The 24,894-nt window shown below is 41.4% G+C and overlaps 1 protein-coding gene across 3 annotated transcripts in view; it reads left to right on the top strand.

The window, feature by feature from the left end:
* The window catches only part of sox13 (SRY-box transcription factor 13), a 65,223-nt gene that overhangs the window by 1,927 nt on the left and 38,402 nt on the right, over positions 1-24,894 (top strand). The window contains exons 1-2 of one of the 3 annotated variants that reach the window (XM_080461758.1): positions 7,488-7,533; positions 18,915-19,001. The exons of the other annotated variants lie outside the window; for them this stretch is intronic. The gene's annotated coding sequence lies outside the window, so the exon portion shown is untranslated. Of the gene's footprint in view, positions 1-7,487; positions 7,534-18,914; positions 19,002-24,894 lie in introns of those variants that run through there. 3 annotated transcript variants of the gene reach the window in all.

Here is a 24,894-nt window from a genome sequence, read left to right as displayed (position 1 = left end):
TTGTGTCTCGTCGATGTCGCTTGTGAAGGAAAGGAAGAGACCGATGGCTCCTTTCAGCCTTGGATCACTCAAATATTGGTATTGGTGCATTTCAGATGACTTGTTGACATCAGCTTGGACTGTTGTGACGAATGTTTCATTGTTTGGAGAGCGAAAGAAAGAAAAGTAATCACAGATTAATGAGAAATGAATCTGATTGAAACGCGTGTTGCAGCCGCAGCCTGAGCCTCGTACTGCTGTCCAGCTTTGCCCCAAATTAAAGGCTCTGCAAACTTTTAAAGAGCCCGGCTCTCTGGAGGTTTTTTTCCCCCATCAAAGACTGAATTTGAGTCTTTTGCACATTTTAGAAGTTATTTCAAAGGTTTAAAAATGACCCAAACTTTCTCTTTCAGGGCTACAAAAACACGATTAAGAGACACTTTATCGTTGTTCAACAGTGTTTCTTTCTACTTTCAGAAATCGTCCGACCTTTTTTTGCCCATCTGGGGGAAGTAATGCACACTGACACAATGTTTTAGTGCTCTGAACTGTCAATGATCAGGATTATTTTCCAAATCAGCGCTTTATTATATAAAAGAAGTGACGAATAATAAAAGAGATGATGTTCCAGGTTTCCTTGTGAACTAGTCATTTCAAATATATTTTTGGTTGATTAGAGCAGAAGTTGCAAAATAAACTTTAGACTTAAAAGTTTCAACTTGAGGAAGTTTTGTACTTCATCCTTCACCCATTAACACATTGAGGCTCCGTTTACAAGACAACAAAAACATTTGTTGCGTTTTGTGTGTCGGTTTACGCGACAGCGGTGCTCGGACTCACTGAGGCTCCGTCCACACGAGCCAAAACGATCTTTTTTCCTCCTCGCCGTTCTCGAAAAATTTGTTGTCCACATCTCTTTATGAACACTGCTCAAGATAATGTAGGACGTATGCCAGGCCTTCAGAGGGCGCTGTGACTCACCAAATACAACAAAAATGCGGAAGTCACAGAGAACGCTCCTGCTCCTCCTCGTACTTGACAAATCGACTCGTATCAGTAACCAGCTGGACCTGGAGCATGGAGTTCGCCATTGTTGTTGTTAGGCGACACCGCGGGGAGAAGAGGTGGGCGATGACATTATCGTTTTCCACTGATGTGCGTCTTGCCCGTCCACAAAATGCTCCTAAAACGCTGCACTGTGTGGATGATCGGCCAAATGCATTTATGTGAAATGGCATTGCTCGTCTGGACAGGCCATGGAAATGCAACTTTTCTGAGACGCTGCTACTGCACATGTGCACCACGGCCGTAGAAAATAGTGCTTCTGCACATGCTCAGTAGATGGACAATAACAACAACGTTTCCTCCAGAGTGTCATGACTCCCAGTCCCTATTGTCCTGGGACTTGGTGGTTTTTTAGTTTAGAGTCACCGTAATAACAAAGGAATATTAATGTTTAGAGTGTATTCCTCTCTGTGCCCATATGTGTGGTTTCACTACAAAAACAACTAACAGCACCCACTAACGGCCCGATGTGAAAACTACATAGTTTTCAAAACGTTGCTGCGTAAACGTGAAACTTTACTGAGACAAACGAAGCATTTTCACTTGTGTAAATGTCTGAACATCTGAAAGATAAGAAATAGTTACTACTGAATATAAAGCTTTTATTGAATTTTAATTTAACCAAATTCAAAGTTTTACCTCAAAGTATAACTAAGTTTTGTTTTCATTGTCTTATTCTAATTTTGTCAGCTAAAAGTAAAGTATATTTGGGAATAAATTAAGGCTTTTTGACAATGTTTGGAGACATCTGAAACACTGTGAAGTCTTTTAAAAACCCAACACTTTGTTTCTCTTGTTGGTTTTCCTACAGTAGAAATCATATTTCAAGCTTAACTCTTGACGTTGGATTTATTCTAATACTTATTGTCCAGCTGGACAAACTGCTTCCACAAACTAACCCACTGTCGTCTTAAAATCCACATCATTCCTTCAATTTCAGGCGAAGCAATTTGAACATTAGTGAGTGTGTTAGTGAGTTTCATGCTTGCAGCAGGTTTCTGAGCCGTGCTGCAGTTTAAATAGCCTGTGTGCGTGTGCGCGTGCGTGTGTGTGTGCGTGTGTGTGTGTCCTACACACTGGACGTCTCCATACGGGCACCAGAGCAAACAAAGGTGTTTTTCCTCTCTCCTCCTGACCTCCTATATCCTCTGGACATTGTTCTCTGAATCCTATTGAACCAGGAGTCCACAGAGAAACACCACAATGGAGAATAATTGTGTGTGTGTGTGTGTGTGTGTGTGTGTGTGTGTGTGTGTGTGTGTGTGTGTGTGTGTGTGTGTGTGTGTGTGTGTGTGTGTGTGTGTGTGTGTGTGTGTGTGTGTGTGTGTGTGTGTGTGTGTGTGTGTGTGTGTGTGTGTGTGTGTGTTTTAGCGCAGTGTGAGGCCAAGCCAATCACACAGAACAATGCCGCTGCTCGGGGAAGCCGTGTGATCTCTTTAAAGAAAGCCCTCTGGCTGCATTGTCTCCCCGGGAGGAGAAGTGTGAGTGTTAAAGCTGCCGGTGGCTCGGCTGACTGATGAAGGCACTGACGGCCTGCTTAATCCCGACAGGTCGTACCTGTGGAACTTCAGCTCTATCCAATTTTTGTTGTGTGTGAACAAACAGTGAAACATTCTTGTTAAGCCAATTACAAGAAATGGAAATTTGATGTCTTATGGACACCTTGAACTCTAGTTTCCTCCCACAGTCTGAAAAAGTTCTGCTGTGAATGTTTGGCAATAATCTAACAACTAATAGAGCCGATTCTTGGTTCATTCTCTTCTAGATTGATCTGCTTTGTTGACATTAAGCCAGCGTTGATTGCTTATTGAGGCTATCGAGCTCCACATTGTCCAGATTTCAACCAAATATTACCTGTATCTGTCTTGTACTCGGTCGTGTTGGTTTTTTGCTGTTGTTTTCTGAATTGGATTACTAGTTAATGAGGCACACTGCAAACAAAATGTGCCAAAAAACCCACTCCTGACAGCTCGGGATGGGGCCGATCCAATCCAGTATCACGGATCTGAAATTTTCGATCCAACTTGCGGAGAGTTCTGATCCATGAAGCCTTGTCTGCTTCACTGTTACTGAAATGACTCCACAGTGTTTCCCTGCCGCTGCTCTGCTCGCTGGCTGCAAACTGTGGACTGGATTTCCTGAAGGGAGGCGGGTCTCAATGAGACCAGGAGTAATGTGTCAGGAAATCCATTCCACAGTTTCCAGTGGCTGGAGCAGGTGATTCACTCCTCCGTGAAGCTGCGTCCTTCTCCACGCTAAACTCTGTGAAAATAGTCCCAATCATTTGTTCTGCGTTCGCTAAAGAATTTCCTCAGGGACTAATAAAGTAATTCTGAGGTTTTAAAGATAGAACTAATTTATCATGAGATTATGACATCACACAGACCCCCACATTGTCCAAATGGAACAAAAATAGTTTGTACTGCTTCCTTTTCTGACCTTATACTAGCCTCAAGTTGCCTTTTGAGAGAATACATGTATACATTTGTACATTTCATACTTGCCTGTAGAGAGGAGTTTATTACAGCCTCATATAAAATCAACAATAATGATAATAATAATAATATTAAAGCAAACGGCTCTGGTATTGGAATAGTATCGGTATCGGCAGATATCCAAATTCAGGCATCGGGATCGGGAAAAAACTGTGGAAGGATGCATCCCTACAGACAGCTTTACGCTCATTGTCACACAAAACAAGAAGTTTGAACACGTCACTTTCAGCTCTGGTAGGCTTCTTTTTTTTTTTTCCTCCTTGACAGTTTACAGGGTTCTCACGGGGTCTTAAAAGTATTGAATTTACAAATCTGCATTTAATACCTTAAAAAGGTTTTAAAAATAAATAAAATTTGATATTATAGTTATAGACACAATTGACAATGAAAATTTGCAGATAGCACTATGTGCTGCGCTTGCTGCTGGTTAAACCTGCTCCTCTTCCTCTTCCTCCTCCTCCACTGTTCTGATATGAAAACACCGGCTGCAGGTGCGGCGTGTCCACTAGAGCATGCGTGGCATTGAGTGGCATCTATCTAAGCACTACTGTGTTCTGCCGGAAGGGGGTTATTGTATGAGTATATATTTAGTTTTTATTGATATACAGTAACTATATTGGTTAGGGATGTCCCGATCACACTTTTTTGCCGATCCGATCCGATTTTTCAGAATTGAGTATCGGCCGATACCGATACTTTCCCGATCCGATACTTACATTGCTATTGCAAATATACTCAATAGTGTATTTTTGGAGCAACTAAGATGTCTGAAGCTAAAAGCACTATTGGCGCAGAAGCTTTGTTTAGCTAGAAATGATTGTAAAACTCATTTATTGAATCAAAATTCTTCTCTTTCTCTTTAGTTGTTGTTGTAAACTGAGGGTACATCCATGCGACGAAAAAAACAATCTTTTGTTCTCCCTGGCCTTCTCCCAAAAAACCGTCCACACCTCACTATGAACACGGCTCAACACGAGGCTTCAGGACATGTAGTACACATGCCAGGCCTTTAGGGGCGCTGTGACTCACCAAACACAATAAAAAAGCAGAAGAAGACAGACCACATAGAAATGTAGAAGCAGACTCCTGCCCATAAACACATAAACCACTATATATAACTCTAGTTTTATAGGTCTATGGCCCCGCTCCGCCTGCATCGCGCTTTTTTTTTTTTTTGATCGGAGGGATTTGCCGATCCCCGATCAGTCACAAATCACTAATATCGGCCCCGATCCGATATCTACCGATCGGTCGGGACATCCCTAATATTGTAAACTCGGTTGTTTTTTTGCTTCATTTTAGTTATTTGGTCATATTTATTTTATTGTTTACATTTGTCATGGTACAGGTGGGCTTTTATGTTTTGGCCCCTGAGTTCTATTCAAAATAAAATGAACACAAATTAATAGCAACCATTTGATTTATTTTTTAATTAGTCGAAAGCTAAACCATTACAAAATTAGCAGTTAGGGGCCACACTAAAGGTTTGTTGTCATGCATATATTTGCTATATATTGTGTTTAGATGTGTCTGGGAAATGTCCAAACCTCACAGAAAGTAACATCAGTGGACCCGGTTCCAATTAGGAACCAATTTATGCAGACCGTGAACTATGATTTGAAATGAGCATTAATTTCCATTCTAGGTCATCTTAAGAAGGTTTTATATTTAACTTGTAGAAACCTGTAGGAACCCTGGTTTACCAACAGAACAATGAAGGAACCTCCTCAACCTTCCAAAAATAACCAAATCCTGCAATTGCAAGTGTGATTTAGAGTTTCTTGTGTTTATTTTCACTTGAAATGTTTATTTCCACCTCTTTAAATTTTGGTTTTCACTGGTATTTGTGGTTATAACTGTGGACGCGCTTACAAACGATTTCAAGTGAAAACACAAAACGTTTGTCATGTTTTAGGGCCTGTTTAAACAACAAAGGTGCTCAGAGCCACTTGAAATGCAACTTTTTAAAAGCACTCAGGCTCAAATCTCTGCGCATGCACATCACCACCGTAGATAGTTGTTCTGCACATGCTCAGTTGATGGACAACAATGACGTTTCCTCCAGAGTGTCATGACTCCCAGTCCACATTCTCCTGGAACTTGGTAGTTTTATAGTTGACAGTCACTGTAATAACAATCCAAGTTCATCGTCTGTCCACTAGAATGTCCGTGTTCTCCCATTGTTAATGTTTATAGCGTTTTGTTCTCTGCAGGCATGTGTGTCGTTTCATTACAACAACAACCACTAGTGGCCCCACATGAAAACATGTTGTTTTTTTCAGTGTTTCTGCCTTTGCACACAGAATGTTGCCATGCAAATACGTAACAATTCTGAAACAAAAACACAAAATCAATGTGTTTTCGTTTTGAAACGTTGTCGTGTAAGCGTGTCCTGTGCTTCAGTTCTGCAAAGACGGGTTGTTTAAGGCCCTGTCCACATGACAACGGCGTTTCACCTAACCTAATGGCTTTTGGCCGATAATCCACATCTGGTGTTATAGGAGCCTGAAAATGATTGATTTCTCTATTTTTAAATGAATTCCAGAGTGGAGAAATTTTAAAACGCCGCCTTGGCTTTGACATATGGACGGACAAGTCGTTACCCTCTCCGCGACGTCACTCTACAATGACAATGGTGGACCACATGCTACAGGTCGAGCTGCAGAAACTACTGACGCTGTTTGGATTTATAAGCGACATGTTGGATTTCTCAAATGTGGATTTTTTCATGCTCCTCGTCTTCTTCTTCACTTTTGGTGTATTTCTGTGGCAGAGTTACAACGCCACCTATAGGCATGGCATATGGACTCCATTGTTTTGAGTCGTTTTCATGGTGTCTTGTCGATGGGGAACTATTTAAGAATGACAGAGAGAAAACATTGTTGTGGCTCATGTGGACAGGGTCCACTTCTCCGTCCTTGAAGGCTGCGATGGCGCTCGCAGCTTCTCAGCCTCAAAATGTTATTTCTCGGTGTTATCCAACAGCCTTGCGTCAAGCCGTTGCGAACCGGGAGCGTGCAGCCTCTAATGATTCTGTACATCGCTCCAAAAAGAACGAATGTAGTGTGTTGGGTGTCAAGTGTTGAGAAAATGGAGTGTCTGAGAGAAGTTGTTGTTCAGGGCTGAGATGCTCAGCTTCTCACTCGTCTTGGGAGGCGAACGGGGTGAGGGAGCAGCGATTATGAGAGGAGATGTTCAACGTGTCAGAATGAGAGAAGAAAGTCTGAAGGTTAAAGAGGTTCTGCTTCTCTTGCACGACTTTTTTTTTTTTTCCCCCCCAACTGTGGCTTCAGTAGATGGAGGAAGAAAAAAAACTGCACTGACTTTAGAGAAAACACACACACACACACACACACACACACACACACACACACACACACACACACACACACACACACACACACACACACACACACACACACACACACACACACACACACACACACACACACACACACACACACACTCGTGCTGGGCGGGTGATAAAGTACAAACGTTCCACTGGTGATGGGCCACTTTCAAAGCAGAACAAGGACACACACACACACACACACACCCACAGGAGCCAGTAAACATCACCTTCAAGGTAAGATTCCTGCAAACACGTCTTCAACAAAACCTGCTCGCAAGGTTGAATCTCTTTAAAGCTTTTCACATGCTTGTTTCTTCACCGTTGCAGCTCCCTTTTTTTTAAAAGAACTTTTAGAAGATTAAAACTGGATTCCAGGCTGGTCGTGGCAGTCCTGCATGCTGTCCATCTCAACGCTCGGTCGTCATTAGCTCATAATAATGCCGGAGGCCCCCCCCCCGCAGCTGTAAATCAGCTGTGAAGAAGAAAGAGCGGAAGCTTTCCTGAGCGTTGCCCCGCGTTTTCTCAGGAGCACTTTCTAATCCCGTTTTGACAAGAAAGAAAAAGAAAAAAAAAAAAGCGTTCTCAAGTTCTTCTTCTGGTCCTGCAGGCAGTGGCAGGACACAAGCTCCTACAGGACTGAAGGTGTGTTGGAGTTGAGGCTTTTGTTGAGGACTAAAAACTAACTACAGGTTTCTTTTGTCGTGACATAATGGCACCCGGGACATGAACCGGCAGGTTTCTGGGTTTGCGCCTTGGCCAATGAAATGAGCAAATAAACAACTAACGAGCGGGTTATTGTAACGGTTGAGGAGATGATTACACAGATTAAAGATTACACACTGCATGTCATGAGAACTCCTATCCATTTAGGATCGGAACCAATGGGTTAGTGGGGCAAGTCATCGCAAAGAACAAAACTGCTCAGAGAGAGAGAGAGAGAGTTCTATCTTTGGTGAGATTATCGGTTTTTAAGTGACAAAAGTGATGTATCGTAGATGTGAATAGAGGATTAATTAGTTGTGGAGTCACAAAACGGGCATCGACAGGCTTTTTGTTTCCCCCCTTTGTTTGCTCATTGTCAATTATCCATAACCTATAATTATCTTTAATCTCCACTGAACTGAAGTGACAAACTTCTTGTTATTTGCATTTTCCCATGCTTTCTAAAAGTCTTTGAACTGATTACAGTCATCTGACCTCACCAAGCCATTACGGCGAGGGGAAAAATAACCACCAACTAAAAAAGACGGTTTCATTCCTGAAGTCAGGAGTCATTATCACAAGACGATAATGATCCAACTCAATCCGACAAATAACGTGCTGTTGTTGTGTTTCCAGGACGTTTGACAACTTAAAAATGTTTAAAACGTCTTTCCACTTAAATCCTCTTGAAATAAAAACAAGATTTCTTAACACACAAAAGTTGAACAGAAGTAAACCAGTTAAGTTCAGCAAACTTAAAATGAACGTAAAAGTTCTTCTTAAAATCTTTTGAGTGAGTTATATCAACTCAAAAGGAGAGAAAAAATTTAAAAACAAACTTTTTTGCTTCTCTTGAACTATTATGTGGATTTAAGTAATCTGCGATTGAAAGTATATAAGTTCACAGTGTAGGCCAGTATCTTGTGTATTTTCATTCAGAATGTTTGTGTAGTTGCTGAACTATAACAAACTGAAAATGTATTGTCGATAAACAAACGTCGATAAACATTTATTCAAAAAGATTTTGAACAAATGTGCAAAATGAACATTATGACTCTTCATGAGTCTTTGCTCTTTCCTCTGTTGCTTCAACCAACACTACCGCCTGCGTATATTATCTGTGTAAAGAAATCTTTTTTTAAATAACAGTACTCCGAGTTTCAGAGGTTGTATGACTTATTGTCGACAGTTTTTGGGGAATAAATGTAACTTAAGAATTTGCTGAGCACAAATACATAGAAACATGATTTGTTGTGATTCAGGTTTTTGCAATGTCGATATTTCACGTTGATTAATGTGCGACAGATTTTGCAGCTCTGTCCTAATAAAATCTGCAAAAATGTGTGTATATCATGTAGAACAAAAGCTTCCTTAAACCATTTCAAGTCAGCATTATCAGATAAAACATGCAAAGGATTGTGATATTGCATTTTGTGATATTTTGCGCAGCACCAGCAGGTGCATAGTTCAGTTTTTTTTTTTTAAATTTGCAGATTAGGCAACGTTTGAATTTATTCTGGATTATATTTCCTAAATGTTCCCGTATTTGTGTGGATCAGAGGAAAAACCATCACCGTTATAACATTAGGGTCAAAATGCAAATGAAAGGTTTATACCACTTGGAAAACCATTTGAACAACTTTTAGCAACTCCAAAAATACAAACTTAGAATATTTTACATGGTGATTATCATAGGTGTAATTTTTAACATTTATAATTCAAATGTAACGTATTGCTGGGATTCTTGCTACAATAAACAAAAAATCTGAACCTAAAATGACCCCAACCCAGTGAACTCGCTCCTATTTGCATTGTCAACATGCAATATCTTAGTTTCATAAAGAAGTCCTCATTTCTTCCATCCAATTTGTTTATTTCGGAGAGTTGAAGCTCCAATAACAAACTGTTTCCTCCTTCATTTACATGACTTTCACAGTTTTCTCTTTTATTTAACCCCCCCCCCCCACCACCCCCATTTCTCCTGCTTGTCCTTTGCAAGCGATGCGGGAGCGTTTTGTTTGCAGCCATCGCAAGCACCATTTGAATTTCGCCTCAAAATCAGTTAAATGTAAAGCAACAGAAGGCCAATATGAGCCTTTTGTGACCGGACAACTTCAAAACATCACGTCCAGGTGACTTCTCACATTTAAAAGTTTTTTTTAGTAGAACTTAGTTGACAGCTCTTGGTGTGTGCGATGTTAACACTTTGGATTGGAGCCTCTTGTGAACCAGTTTTAGCAAGCAGGCCTTATGTTTGACACCCAGATTTAAAGTGTTTTAGTGAAGCAGAAATGTAAAACACACACACCTCAGAGTGTCTCTTCTGCCTTTAATCACTTCACTTTCACATCCTGTTTGACAAGATAAGTTATCTCAGACTCTGTGTCCTCAACATGCTCAATACTGACCTTAAAACAGAAAGTCACACAATAACTTTATTTTTCTGACACAAAAACGTGCTAACAAATCCAGTTATTCACCTTTTGCTGCCACAAAAGACCATGTCTGCTTCTTTTTAGTCAGATAAGTGTTGTTTTACTCCATATTTTAATACTTTTTCACTCGACTTGAGCCGTTATCAACAGATAAATGATCATCTTTATTGCCTTCTGTGTTCAAAACCGTAAACTTTCTTTTAAAATGAATTTAAGCTACTGATATACATCCCCATAATGTAATTGATCTATAAATATAATGAATGAAATCACTACAGCAGCAGGGAAATAGAGAATTTTCTGGAACTATTTTCAGCTGCGGATGGATACGTTTGGACTTATGAGTATTTACAGGAACATTAAATGTGCTGTTGCATAATCTGAAATGCTCGTTCAGCACAGATTGTATCAATCTAATTTAATTGGTGCTTTTAAGTAATTTCAGTGATAAAGCAGATTAAATAATGCAATGCAAATTCTGAATATTAGGTTTTATTTCAGGTGTGATCGGTTTTAGATGAAGTTTAAAAATAAAAAGACGATAAAACTGGCTAAAAGTCGTACATTTTATGATTTAATCTAATACCTCATCACAGTTGGTAAAAGATGGAGTTGGCATAATATAATAACACCAAATGGATGGGGACAAATGGATGCATGATTTCAAATATAAAGTATGATAAGACACTGAAACAATAATTCATCTTAATTCAGAATTATTGTAATGACATGTCCAAAAAAGTTGGGACAGTTATTTATTTTTTTATTTTTTTATTGGTTTAATGAGACACTGGAGATCGATGACGAATTGATCAATTTCACTCATAAAAATAGCACTTTTGTAAAGAGAGCCTCTTGATCAACTTAATTCTGCTCATTATAATCCGATTTCTTCATTAGTAGTTTTTTTTAACCATCTAAAATCAGCTTTTAGAGTAAAACAAAAGCAATTACAGGATGCACGCACATATTTACAGATTCTACAAGAACAGAGCTGCACAGTGTATTACAAATTTATCGTCACTGCAGTATCAACTTGTGCAAAATAAAGAACAAATGACTCACTGACTGAACTGTGAGAAATTGAGATTTCATGCACAGGGCCTTTCAGACTGTAAATTCAACATGAGAAAGTTTTCAATATGAAGAGAAGTGCAATTAATTGCGAACAACTTAAGAAAAAGTCCAGTTCATTGGGAAAAATGAATCTCACTGAAGAGAGCATTTTCATACAACAGAAATAATTGTTGTTTATGAAAATAGTGTCCAGTCTTATTGGAGGTGACAGAAAGTCTGTGAAATGTCATGTGAGGAACAGAGACGTAACTGAAGAGGCTGTGTAGATCAGACGAATTTAAGTGCAGGAAAGTGCCAACAGAAGTAAAGCGTATTTCTGGTGGGTGGGGACTCCAGGTGTAGATAATCCTAATCCATCATAAAGTCAAACTTCAGAGATTCAATAATACAAAAATGTATAACAGGTTTCTTTCAAATTCAAATATTATACAGTAATAGAAAAGTGCAGACTGTCTGTGGTGCAGGTGCATTGTGGGCCGGGGTAAGGCGACGAGCTCATTACGGCCTTTAGCTAGCACCTTCTCTGGACATGATCTCTGGCTTATTGGAGCTGGTTAAGACCTTTTGGCACCGGGTTGTTTGCAGCATGAGTGGCTGTGGAACACACACACACACACACACACACACACACACACACACACACACACACACACACACACACACACACACACACACACACACACACACACACACACACACACACACACACACACACACACACACACAGTCACAGTGAGGACCTCCTGCGGGCTGTCGGTGCTGAGGCGAACGAGCCCCGGGCAGAATCACCTGTTGTGCTCCTGCTGCTCAAAGCCGTTTCCATGGTAACGCCTCAGAGCGCTGGCCCCTTGGTCTATAAGACCCTCAGCAAATATAGACAAAACTCTGCCCATCCATGACCATTACAAACTCCTGAAAGCGCACACACACACACACACACACACACACACACACACACACACACACACACACACACACACACACACACACACACACACACACACACACACACACACACACACACACACACACACACTCTCGCGTTATGCACATGTGGGTGCTCTTGTGGAGAATCAGCAGTAAATGGAGTGAGGATATAAAGTGTGCCGGGCTGAAGGAGGAGAGCACATTGTAAGACTCGGGGCCTCCTTTGTCTGCGCTAGCCTAAAGGAGCAGGAGAGGAGGGGGGCTTTGTGAAGGAGAAAGGGGGGGGGGGGGGGGGGGGGGTTAGTGGCCTTCATACACATCCTTTCTTCCCTTTCTCTTGTTCTATCTCTTTATTCGGAGTGTGTTTTGTCTTCCTCCCCCCTCCTTCACTCTGATAAATGCCACAGTAGCCTTTCGCTCGGCCCGCCACAATGGACGACCTGTTTCGGAGAACGCATGAGTGAGGGTGGGAGGGGGTGGGGGCATGAAAGGAAAAATGGCTGCCTTTTAACCTGTGCTTGTGAAAAGCGGAAGAATATAAAGGGGGCTGTGACTAAAGCCAGAGTCCTGTTCTCTCCTCTCTCTCTCTCTCTCTCTCTCTCTCTCTCTCTCTCTCTCTCTCTCTCTTTGTGAAGGACGTAGTTGTGTCATCAGCCTATTTATACATCTTATTTAGAAAGCTTTAGAGAAAGAGAGAGGCTGTGGGGGTGGGGTGTATGAGGAAGAAGGAAGGCACGCTATATTTCCCTCATGTCAAGGCCAACGTCGACGGAGAGCTTCATCGTTTCTGAAAAGTTTCATGTTCAGACGGCAAAGTTTTGAAAGTCTGTAGTTTCCCCGTCAGCCCACGAGTTAATGGTGTGTTTTTTGTTGTACTACAACCACCCACACACTCAACAGCTTGAACTCTGAAACTGCTCCACTTATGTCCAGTCAGTATGTGGTGTGTGGAAGAAACGTTCTCCCCGTGTGCTGATGATGGTGTAGTGAATGTTGGCATCTGTAAACTGTGGAAATATGCTGTTAAATTTAAAAGCTCTGCTGAATCCTCTAGTGTTCTTCTTAAAATGGGCTTCAATCTTGGACGTTAAAGCATCGGTGTCCGAAGTGTTTTCATTGAGGGTCACATACAGAAAAGTTTGCTCTCACTCATAAGAAATGAAGTTACTAACTGCGGTGGCCGTGGGCATCAGGTGGCCCCCAAGGACCACATGAGTCGCCCGCAGGCCTGTTCTATGGAAAGCACCACTCGGCTTCGTCTAGAATTTAATTTTGTTCTGTTGCTGTTCTTTTTTTAATCACACATTTATAGAACTTTAAAAATGACAATATCTTAAAGGGCGTAAACCAAAATTCTTATTTGCAAAATAAAATCATTTAAAATATGTTTATTATACATGATGGTTAAGATCCCTGGTGCGCTGTGTGGAGGATCAACGCTGACGAAGGTCTTTCACTTCCTCATCACTGTCCCAGACAGCGGCAATTATTCACTCAGCGTTAAATAATCAGGATCAACACAACTACTGAATGACATTAGCCTGACCGCTCACACTCATGGTTCTAAAAACCCTGAACTCCCGCATAGACGCATGATTCAATAATATTGTAGCAGCGGCCGGTGTCGGATAGAAAAGTGACCCACTCCCATTAATTCATGGAAAAGTGACTCAATACCTTACATACATACTAAGGAATTAGATGATATACTATTAAAATAAGCATGGGTCAAGTAATATTTATATTAAATATCTACATTAGGACATTCAAAAGGTAAAGTTTCATATTACTGGTCAAAATTCTATTGGGTGGGCCTTTTTTCCTAACCTGAGAAGTGACCAGCTTTCTAAAACTTTCCACATTCCTAGTAGGAAACTCCCAGTTCAACCACATTCAGGTGTTTTGTTTTTTTCCCCCCAATTACTGATCAATATTTGTTCAGTTCTCCTCTTTTCATGGCACCTATGGAGGTGATACATGCAGCAGCAGATGAACATTTCATGTTAGAAGCAGGAAAATGGATTTGAATGAATTGGGGATGGACAACTGAGTTTGAGTGTCTCCAAAACGGAAGCTCTTGTGTCTCAATATCAATCAAAAATAGTCCAAGGAAAGGAACTGGTGATGGGTTCACTTCTTCCAGAACTTAATAAGTATGTTACTAACATCCTGCTGCAGTCCATGACTCCATTGGTCAGAGGACCTACACAGTATTAAACTGTCGGTCATAATGTTTTGGCTGATTGTTGCTCGGTGAGACGTGGGCCCCGTTTACAAAACAACGTTTTCAAGTGATAACATAAAACTTTTGTTGAGTTTTGTGTATGTGACAATGGTGCTCGGAGCCACTGAAAACACAACTTTTTAAAGATGTTCCAACTCCATCATCATGTAGCCCGTGGAAATGTTCCGACCGCTACGGCGCACCATAGTCACCGTGAATAGTCATTCTGCACATGCTCAGTAGATGGACAATGACCACAGTGTTTGCCTCCAGAATGTCATGACTCCCAGTCCACATTCTCCCGGGACTTGGTAGTTTTAGAGTTGACAGTCACTGGAATAACAATCCAACTTGGTCGTCTGTCCATACGAGTGTCTGTGTACTCCCATTGTTGATGTTTATAGTGTGTAGTTCTCTGTGTGCATGTGTGTGTGGTTTCATTCCAAAAACAAACAACTCATGATCTGGCATGCTGATTACATAATTTTCAGCATTTCTGCCATTTCTGTATAAACGGACATTGTTTCGCTGTGATAGCGAAACGTCTCTGAAACAAAAATGCAAAAGCAATGCATTTTCGTTTTCAATGTTGTAAAAACAGGGCCTGAGATTTCTATCATTGTTCAGTTCCCACTTACAGTTAGAAACAGATGCTTTCTTTAACCTGATATTGTCCAAGAAATAAACCGTGTTTTGCTGCAACTAAAAAATATGTTTCTCTTTCATGTTGTTGACGAGAAAAAACCCCATATGCACCCCCCACAAACAAGCTGAAAGCATTAAAGCAGCACAGCAGCGACCGTCTGAAGAGGCTGTGAGCTTCAAACTGAGCACTTACCTTCACTCACAGACCTGTTGATTACCGAGCGTCCGATTCTTTTCCACGTGGCTTTAAAAGTCTCTGTTGTTTTTATTGCATCATATTTCTGTGTTCGTAAAAACCCCTCGCAGAGATCACGGCTGCTTCAGGAAAGAAAAGAAGAAAACATAGGGAAATCGAAATAGCAGCATTTCAAATGAATTATCAGGATGTTTCAGCTTTGCACACTCGGCACCATGTGACCGAGCTGCTCCTCGAGCCATGTCCCTGTGGAACTCTGTGTACAAAAGCACATCGAGCTGATTTACTAAGATGCTGTGAGAAGAGTTGTAAATGACAGGTTCACGCAAAGAGATGTTCAAACTAACAAACAAAAAGGAGTAATCAAATGACGTAAAGAGGGTCTAAACCACAGAAATTCCATGTGAACAATCTTCTGGGAACTTTATCGTTCATTTATTACATTCATCATGGAGTGAGTGAATGTAGAGCTGAGACCCAACAACTGAGTTTTAGGAGGAAGTTATCAAGCAGTATGGGTTGTTCTGGAAAAAAATTCATTAAAGAGAGGATTTGTCACAAATTCTAAAAATAGGTTCTTTTTAGAATAAATATAAAAAATAAAGTCTAGCTAGCTGAAGAAACGTCCCTCACAGCAACTCTTGTTTCTACCTTGTTCTTCCATGTTGCCACCTTGTTTCTACCTTGTTCTTCCTTGTTCCCACCTTGTTTCTACCTTGTTCTTCCTTGTTCTTCCATGTTCCCACCTTGTTTCTACCTTGTTCTTCCTTGTTACCACCTTGTTTCTACCTTGTTCTTCCTTGTTCTTCCGTGCTGCCACCTTGTTTCTACCTTGTTCTTACTTGTTACCACCTTGTTTCTACCTTGTTCTTCCTTGTTACTACCTTGTTCTTCCTTGTTCTTCCGTGCTGCCACCTTGTTTCTACCTTGTTCTTACTTGTTACCACCTTGTTTCTACCTTGTTCTTACTTGTTACCACCTTGTTTCTACCTTGTTCTTCCTTGTTGCCTCCTTGTTTCTTCCTTGTTCTTCCTTGTTACCACCTTGTTTCTTCCTTGTTGTCTCCTTGTTTCTTCCTTGTTCTTCCTTGTTGCCACCTTGTTTCTACCTTGTTCTTCCGTGTTGCCACCTTGTTTCTTCCTTGTTCTTCCTTGTTGCCACCTTGTTTCTACCTTGTTCTTCCTTGTTACCACCTTGTTTCTACCTTGTTCTTCCGTGTTGCCACCTTGTTTCTACCTTGTTCTTTCATGTTACCACCTTGTTTCTACCTTGTTCTTCCGTGTTGCCACCTTGTTTCTACCTTGTTCTTCCTTGTTACCACCTTGTTTCTTCCTTGTTGCCACCTTGTTTGTACCTTGTTCTTCCTTGTTGCCACCTTGTTTGTACCTTGTTCTTCCGTGTTACCACCTTGTTTCTACCTTGTTCTTCCTTGTTTCTACCTTGTTCTTCCTTGTTACCACCTTGTTTGTACCTTGTTCTTCCGTGTTGCCACTTTGTTATAACCTTGTTTGCATCTTTTTGCTACATTATTTTTTATTGTTGCCACCTTGTTGTTAGCAAAATAACATTAAATATCTCATGGAAGGTTTTCAAACGACTCATTGTCATTGCACACATATAAGTGGTTTATACTAGGTTTTGTAAATATCAACGTCAACATTTCCAGGGTATATTTTTACTACTAAAACTAAGAAAGAAATTAAGATTTCTTTGGATTTTACCTGGTGTGTGTGTGTGTGTGTGTGTGTGTGTGTGTGTGTGTGTGTGTGTGTGTGTGTGTGTGTGTGTGTGTGTGTGTGTGTGTGTGTGTGTGTGTGTGTGTGTGTGTGTGTGTGTGTGTGTCAGTCAGTGTCATGAACCGTTTCTTCTGCTCTGTAGAAACTCAACCACACTGCTAACAGATGAAGAGAAACCACAACCTTCCACTGTCACTGAGCGCAAAGGTAGAATGAAACAAAGTCCTACGATCGGAGCCGGTCTGGGTGGATAAACTGTGACTCAGACCCCCCACATCCCACTAAGCCCCCTAAACCCAGAGAGATTCCTCATGTGATGGTTTCATCATTAAACACAAACGGTCCTGGCCAAGCCGCCTGAACCTTTATCAAAGCTTGACTCGCTGCTGCACTGCAGCGTTTGAGGGGGATCTTAACTGAAAGCCCCCCCCCCCACCCCCCGGTCTCCTGACAGCAGACACAAGTTTTCGTGGTTTTCGCTGAAGGAAGTCAGCATGTCGCTGTAGTCTGAAGTGACTCATGTACAGTATTGACTTGTTAGAGCTTCAGCAGAAAGAGCAAAAGAAGAGGCTGTGCTGCGGAGCCCATTAGACAAAATGCTGTGGAAATGTAGAATGAAGATCAGCCAGAAAACACCACAGGTATGTAACAGACGTACAAGCCATGTACCATCACTTTACGTTGGAGAATGACAGCAATACGTTTTCAGACGTTTGATCATAGTGGGGTCAAAAGCCCCGTTTTAGAAGTATTTCCTCCTAAAAAAAAAAAAAAAAAAGAAGTATTTCCTCCTAAAATCAGCAATGAATGAGATGAATGCTTCAATCCTGAACTTCCTGGAATAATGGTTAGTTTATCATAATCCGTATCAATTCAAAGACACATTTCCAATCAGCTCTGTTGTCTATGAAATAAGTGAATCTCTGGTTCGTTATGTGGATGCAACCTGAGAGAAATCCATTGCTTTTATTGGTACACCAGATCTCGCCTCATGATTCATTGTAACACTTCTGTGATTGTTTTGCCTCAATGATTTTAGTGAGGCCTTGTCTGTTTTTGTGAAGTTTGCCCCTTGACAGAACAGCATCCAAATAGAGTCGAGGTCTGGAGTCTTTTCAGGAGAGTGGAGGTTCCGATGGTATCACAGGCCGGAGTCTGAAACAACTGAAAACTGCTGAACAGCTGGCAGACGTTTGTTGCTGTGTTTTTCATGCGTCTCTTCACCTCCACAATGTTCCATGTCTTTGGAAAGACTCGAGGTCTCAGTCGTTCCAAAGACACATGGCCTCCTGCTTCTATGTAGACAGCGGAAATGCTGCGACTGCTCATGTCTGCCGCGGCCGTAGTAAATAGTTCTTCTGCACATGCTCAGTAGATGAACAATATGAACAGTGTTTTCTCCAGAGTGTCATGACTCCCAGTCCATATTCTCCTTGGACTTGGTAGTTTTATAGGTGACAGTCACTGTAAAAACAATCAAACTTCGTTGTCTGTCCATATGAATGTCCTTGTTCTCCCATTACTGTTGTTTAGAGTGTTCTCTGCTGCATGTGTGTGTGTGGTTTCATCATCACTGGTGGCCCAACATGGAATCTACAAAGTATCAGACTTTCTTCAGTTTCCATGTTAATGGAAAAAATGTTGCCTTGCAGATGTGAAACTTGTGTGTGCGTTTTCTAACGAAGCCTTAAAGTTACTCTACCGGAAAAAAAATCTTAAAAATATCCTTCCCATAAAAGGTGTCACTTCTGCACAGAGAATAAACCAACACACCAAAACAACACCATTACCACTCATTTCCAACCCGCAGTGACCTTAATTGATCACAACAAATTCCATATGTTTACAAACAAACTGGAATTTGTATCCATCAAACACGGTTTTTGTTTCCCTAACTGACATCATCTTCAGGAACCTGCCGCAAGGGTTTCTGGGATATCAAAGATGGCATCGCGGCAGCTCAAGTTAAAATATCAACATTTGACTGATTCAGCCCGAAAAAAGCCAGACTTTGTCAAGAGTCTTCAAGCCACGAGAATAGCCTTAAATGTTGTGAAACTGATCGTTAATTGTTTTTCCAGTGTGAATCCAGGTCTCGCGAGGCGAGTGTATAAACGGGATTTTGCTTTTGGAATCTTAAGGTGACGCTAAGATGTCAACAAACCCGGGTATGTTCTGTGAGATATAAATGCTGGAAATACGTGTTTGTCTGAGTGTAATGAGGAATTTCCTTCAGAATGGTATTGACAACATATTACAAATGTACATCAACAACTAAAAGTGGCTCCTAAATTTTTCATTTTTTCCGTGTGAAGTCATGAAAGTTCCTCGACCAAAATCCAGACTGTTGGCGCTCACCTCCCTCGTCATGAGGTCATTTGAGAAAACTTTAGTTGAGGGTCAAGGAAAAAAATGAGTTCTCCTCCAGAGCTAACAAGTATGGACGATGCAGTATGAAGTCTCATCCTCATCCACACTCTGGAAGGTTGCAGTGCTTTTATGGACTTTTTCTTCTTCTTTCTATCCAGCCACATATTTCAGTGAACACTTTCAACATTGACGCTCAGTTTGCTCGCCAATTAGTTTTTTAACTCTCAGGTCGCAGAAAGTTGGTGAACAGTATTTTACCCAATGTCCTCTACTCATCTACCAGTTTCCCTCAAGGCTGTGTCCTCTCTGCTCCCTTCCATGTCAGTCAACCTGAAGTCTGTTTGTGACTCTTTAAATCTGGTCGAATTAATCAACAGCCTCACTCCTCCTGCTGCTGCTCTGCTCGCTGGCTGCAAACTGTGGACTGGATTTCCTGAAGGGAGGTGGGTCTCAATGAGACGAGGAGTAATGAGTCAGGAAATCCATTCCACAGTTTACAGCCAGCTAGCAGGCTAGGGAAGTAGCACTGTGCTATCCAACCTTTCATGACAACATGTTGCTGTTTGGACGGATTTTACACTCAAAACACCACAAAGCAACAAAGCAACACATCAACGTGGATGTTTGCAAAGCCGTAGTACAGCCAGGCGGCCGCTCTGCCACCAGACGTTACAGTTTTAAATCTCCAGCTCGCCGAGGACAACGGCACCGACTGCGGCATCAAAACAATGAACAGCAGCTCCTCCAGGCTGGAGCAGGTGATTCACTCCTCCGTGAAGCTGCGTCCTACTCCACGCTAAACTCTGTGAAATTAGTCCCAATCAGAAGAATTTCCCCAGGGATTAATAAAGTGATTCTGAGGTTTTAAAGATAGAACTAGTTTATTATGAGATTATGACGTCACGCAGACCCCCACATTGTCCAAATGGAACAAAAATACTTTGTACTGCTTCCTTTTTCTGACCTTATACTAGCCTCAAGTTACCGTTTGAGAGAATACATGCATACATTTGTACATTTCATACTTGCCTGTAGAGAGGAGTTTATTACAGCCTCATATAAAATCAACAATAATGATAATAATATTAAAGCAAACAACTCTGGTATCGGAATAGTATCGGTATCGGCAGATATCCAAATTCAGGTATCTGGATCAGACCAAAAGTGAAAATGTGGATCGGTGCTTCCCTAGTTGTAAAGGTTTGGTCCGTCACTTTGATGTGGATTTGGGGTGCCGACGCGCCGCAGGAGTGGTTGTCATTTTCTCTATTTCTGTGTTTCCAACACACAAACGGATGCTCTGTCATATATATCTTGATATAGATATAGATATATCTTGTTGGGAGAGTATGGCGACTGCTATTGAATAATTTTTTAAGTTTCTTTAATAGTGTTTTACGATCTGGATTTTGATTGCTACTGTGTGAGACCCGCAGCTCGGTAACATGTCAGAGCTTTACGTGATGCTTCTGAACGCATTACTCAAAGCTGTCAGCTCCTGCGGTTGAAACCGGACACGGTGGGTCGGACCCAAGCGTTCTCTTTTATTACTGAAACAGTTCAGAGGAATATATTTCTGAAAACATTGGAAGCGAGACATAAACTGTGCAGTTGAAAAGTTAAAACGCCGCTTCGCAGACTTGTGGCTGCTGTCAGTGGCGCCGCCAGCCGGAATCCTGTACGCACCTTGCGTACACTTTTTTTGAAGGTGTGAAAAAATAAAAAATGTTAAAGGCAGTGGCTGGTCGTCAGGGCCTGCACGGGGGTGGATGCTGTGCGTACTATGAAATTGAATTCTGGCGGCGCCACTGGCTGCTGTGAGGGGGCGTGGCCTGCGAGTTCGACAGCTTCTGTATGAACAGTCCTGCTGAAAAAAGCATTTTCTTTGGCAGCTGACTGATGTCACTGCTGAATTACTTTCTTGTTCTTCTGGGTTCTAAATGGGAGTATGCAGGGGCCTTTCGATTAACACTTGACAGTCAAAACATATGAAACTATCATTGGTGATCTCCATTTGCAATGCCCTGCCTACCCATTCCTAGTGCTCACGGCGTGTCACTGCTAACAACTTCCGTCAAGCTCCCGTTGCAACATCACCGTCCAGGTTGTCCCCTCTCTCTCTGAGCCACAACCGTTTCCATATCCTCCTCCTTCTCTTTTTTGGGAATTTCTTTCCAAACACATCAATGGTGTGGCTCCATTCATGTGTATGTTTACATGAACGTGGCGATTGCACAACCCCCCCCCCCCCCCCCCCCCCCCCCCCCCCAACCACCGCTCAGGGTAAACAAATAGAATGTGCCAGCAGTTAAAAGTATCTTGGTTTTGTTCTTGATCCAGAGCTTCTTTTAAAGAGCACATTGCAATTTTAGTTTGCAGACTTAAAATGAATATTGGCTTTTATCTTTGTAACAAATCATGTTTTTCCATAAGAGCTTGTAAATGTCTTGTCTGCAACATTTTTACCACTTGTCGACTATGGCGAGGTTCTGTATACGAGTGCTTCATTGAAATGTCTGCAGTCCTTGAACACAGTGCATCATTGTGCCTTAAGGTTTACGACTAGTTGTGGTCGCCTCACTCACCACTGAACTGTACGCCAGAGCTGAGTGGCTTCACTCAGAGCAAGGAGGTACAGCACTGGATGACCTCACTATACAAGACTCTTCTTGGCTTGGTTCCATGTGCTCTTCTCCAGGGAACCAACAATTCATTACGCTCAAATGACATTCTTCATCTACATGTTCCTCGTGTTCGGACTGACAAGCTTTTAGTTTCTGTGCCTCCTTTTCCTGGAGCAACCTTCAAACAAAAACAGAAATGTCTGAACTGGTATCCTTAAATCATTTCCATTCTTTATTACTCTTCAAAGAGCGAGGATCGATACATCAGTGTTGGTGTTTTTAAAGTTTTTACACTTACTGAATATGCCTTTTTAAAGTTCTTACAGTTAATAAATAAGCCTTAAAATTGTTATTGCACTTTATTCTACTTTGCCTTAAAATCTGCATTTTATCTTTAAAATTTTGTCTATGGAAATCTGCACTCTTTAGCCATTATATTCTGTTAATTATGTCAAATCAGTTTTATATGTCTTAAATCTAATGATGTGATGTGTGCTGCGGACCTCTTGGCAGGATCAACCTTGTAAAAGAGATCTTGATCTCAATTGGTTTTATTTTCCTGGTTAAATAATAATTAAAAAAAAAAAGCCATTTTAAACGTCTTCATGTCATTACATTTGCCTATGGCAGTTTATTTTGTCCGTTTGGGATCAGAATCAGAAGCCTTTTTATCGCCAGGTACTACGAAAAAAGTAACATTTCCACAGTACAAGGATTTTTTTTTTGTTTTTATGCGACATGCAGCACAAACACAAAACAAAGGTGAACAGAAAAGCATAAAGTGCAAGGGTCAGGAGGGAGGCAGTTCTCTTAATCAAACATGTGGACACAACAAACTAATGCTTCTAATATTACGTGTTGGTGGTTGGAAGGTGTATCAACTGGGGCGAGTTGGGCTACTGTTCATAAGACTGCCTGTTCTGGAGGCGTGAGGTCTTGGTCTTGAAATGAGGATATCAGTCACGGGCCTATTCCAGAAGACTTCAGTCACTTCTTCAATATAAATGTGACAAATAAAAGGAATCTGAATAAATTTCGGGCAGGAGCCGTCTGCTCTCTCCTGTAATCTTAAACAACCAGGTTATCGGGTTAATACAAAGATAGTACCTCAGCATTACCATCGACAACACTCTGTCCTTTGAGCACGTTGTAAAAAACAAACAAAAAAACATGTTTTTTTTAGGAAACAGGAATTTTAATGTTGATCGAACTTTTATATAATTCCTTCTCACTTTTCCCTTATTCTGTGGCTACCGGTCAGTGAAATGCTGCTGCGACATCACACATTACCCACTCAACCCATCGAGCATGACCTTTGACCCCCATCGGCTCCCCGGAGGGCTGTACTGTGGCCGCACCTCAGCAGCCTAGAAATAAGATTGTAGATAAGAATGACGTTAATATCTCGGTCCATCTTATTGATTAGCTGGATTTTATCAAGTTATTAATGTTTCATAAATAATGTAGCCAACAAAGGTATAAACATTTGTTTTGGATAAATGCTGCACACATTAAATTCAGGCTCAGTCTGCAAAATTGACTGGAAACAGTTTTGTTTGAGATTTAGAGAAGTTTCTGACGTCATAGTCAGATAGGCCACTAGTTGGTGCTGTGTGTTTGATACAATCACGAGAATGAATCGATACGAAGATTCAAGCTCCCTTAAACAGTCTTCCTTAATTGTGTAGGTCCACGGAATGTAGGAAACCTTGTCCCTGTATGCAGATGATGGTGTAGTAAATGCTAATCAGTGTAAAATTGAAAAGCGTGAGCAGCACAAACACTCTGAAATCCTCCATTGTGAAGACTAAAAACTAGAATCTATTGAGCTTGCATTTGATCAGTTTACACACAGACTAGCGATGGGAATCGAAAATCATTTGCCAATTTTGCAAACGATTCCCTTCTTGATTCCAGTGGGGGTGAATGACGTCACCACCTAAGTTGCATAGCACAAACGCTCGAAAGTTTGGTTCCATTTCAGGAGAAAATACGACAACAAGGCATCTTGAAATACTTGCAAAGTGGAAAATTCATCAAAGGGAGGAAATACGACCAATATGCAGAAACCTTTGTGTTTTCGATCCGCACCGATGTGAATCTCACCTTAGCGGCTACGTTAGCATGTCCTCTGATATTAAGGCTGTGGCCTTCTTAAGACCTCACAGTTGGGTTTGTTAGGTCATGGTACTTCTAAACTAAACGATGTCGATGCTAATCGACCCGTTTGTTCTCTTTTTTTCCAAAATGAGAATCGAGAGGAGAATTGATGAAGAACTGAATCGTTGAGCAGAATCAAAAATGGAATCATAAAATTCTTATCAATTTCCCATCCCCAACACAGATAGACAGCTCTTGTACGTTTTTGAATATGTTGATCAAAAATGTTCACGTAAACAAACATCCAAAACCAGCCGAACTCTACTGTTGTTGCGTGACTCGCTTTAAGACGTCGTTGTGTGAACTGGACTTCAAAGTGCATGTTTCTAAGACTCTGACGGCGTATTAAATAGTCTTGTACCTTCACTTTGTGCATCAGTAGGTTTGAGGGGAATTATTGAGTGTGTGTGTGCGTGCGCTTATGTGTGTTCACAGTGGGCAGGCCCCCCAGGGGGCAGCCTCCGAACCCCGAGAGGAAGACGGGAGTTGAAATGTAGTCTTTTGTGTGACGACTCTATCAGTCCATCGCTGTGCTGGAGTTCCCAACACTGCTCTTTGTGTGATGAACTGACCACAGAACAACAGCACCTTATCAGGACCACACACACACACACACACACACACACACACACACACACACACACACACACACACACACACACACACACACACACACACACACACACACACACACAAAGGAAAGAGGATAAAAGCTGCATATGTATTCTTGATGAGCTTATTCTTCGGACTGTGCACGCTGGTTCAGTACCCTTGACATCAAAAGGCCACAAGAACAGAGTAAGAGGGGAAGGAAAGGAGAAGAGAGCAAAGCTTTTGTGTCTCCAGTCCTGAAAGCTCATTCTCTAATGAGACCCAGTCAGTACCGCAAGGAAGCTTTGTTCAAGAA

This window comes from Lipophrys pholis (genome assembly GCF_963383615.2).
Source record: "Lipophrys pholis genome assembly, chromosome: 4".
Lineage (NCBI taxonomy): Eukaryota > Metazoa > Chordata > Actinopteri > Blenniiformes > Blenniidae > Lipophrys > Lipophrys pholis.
This window is presented reverse-complemented; position numbering and strand designations above follow the sequence as displayed.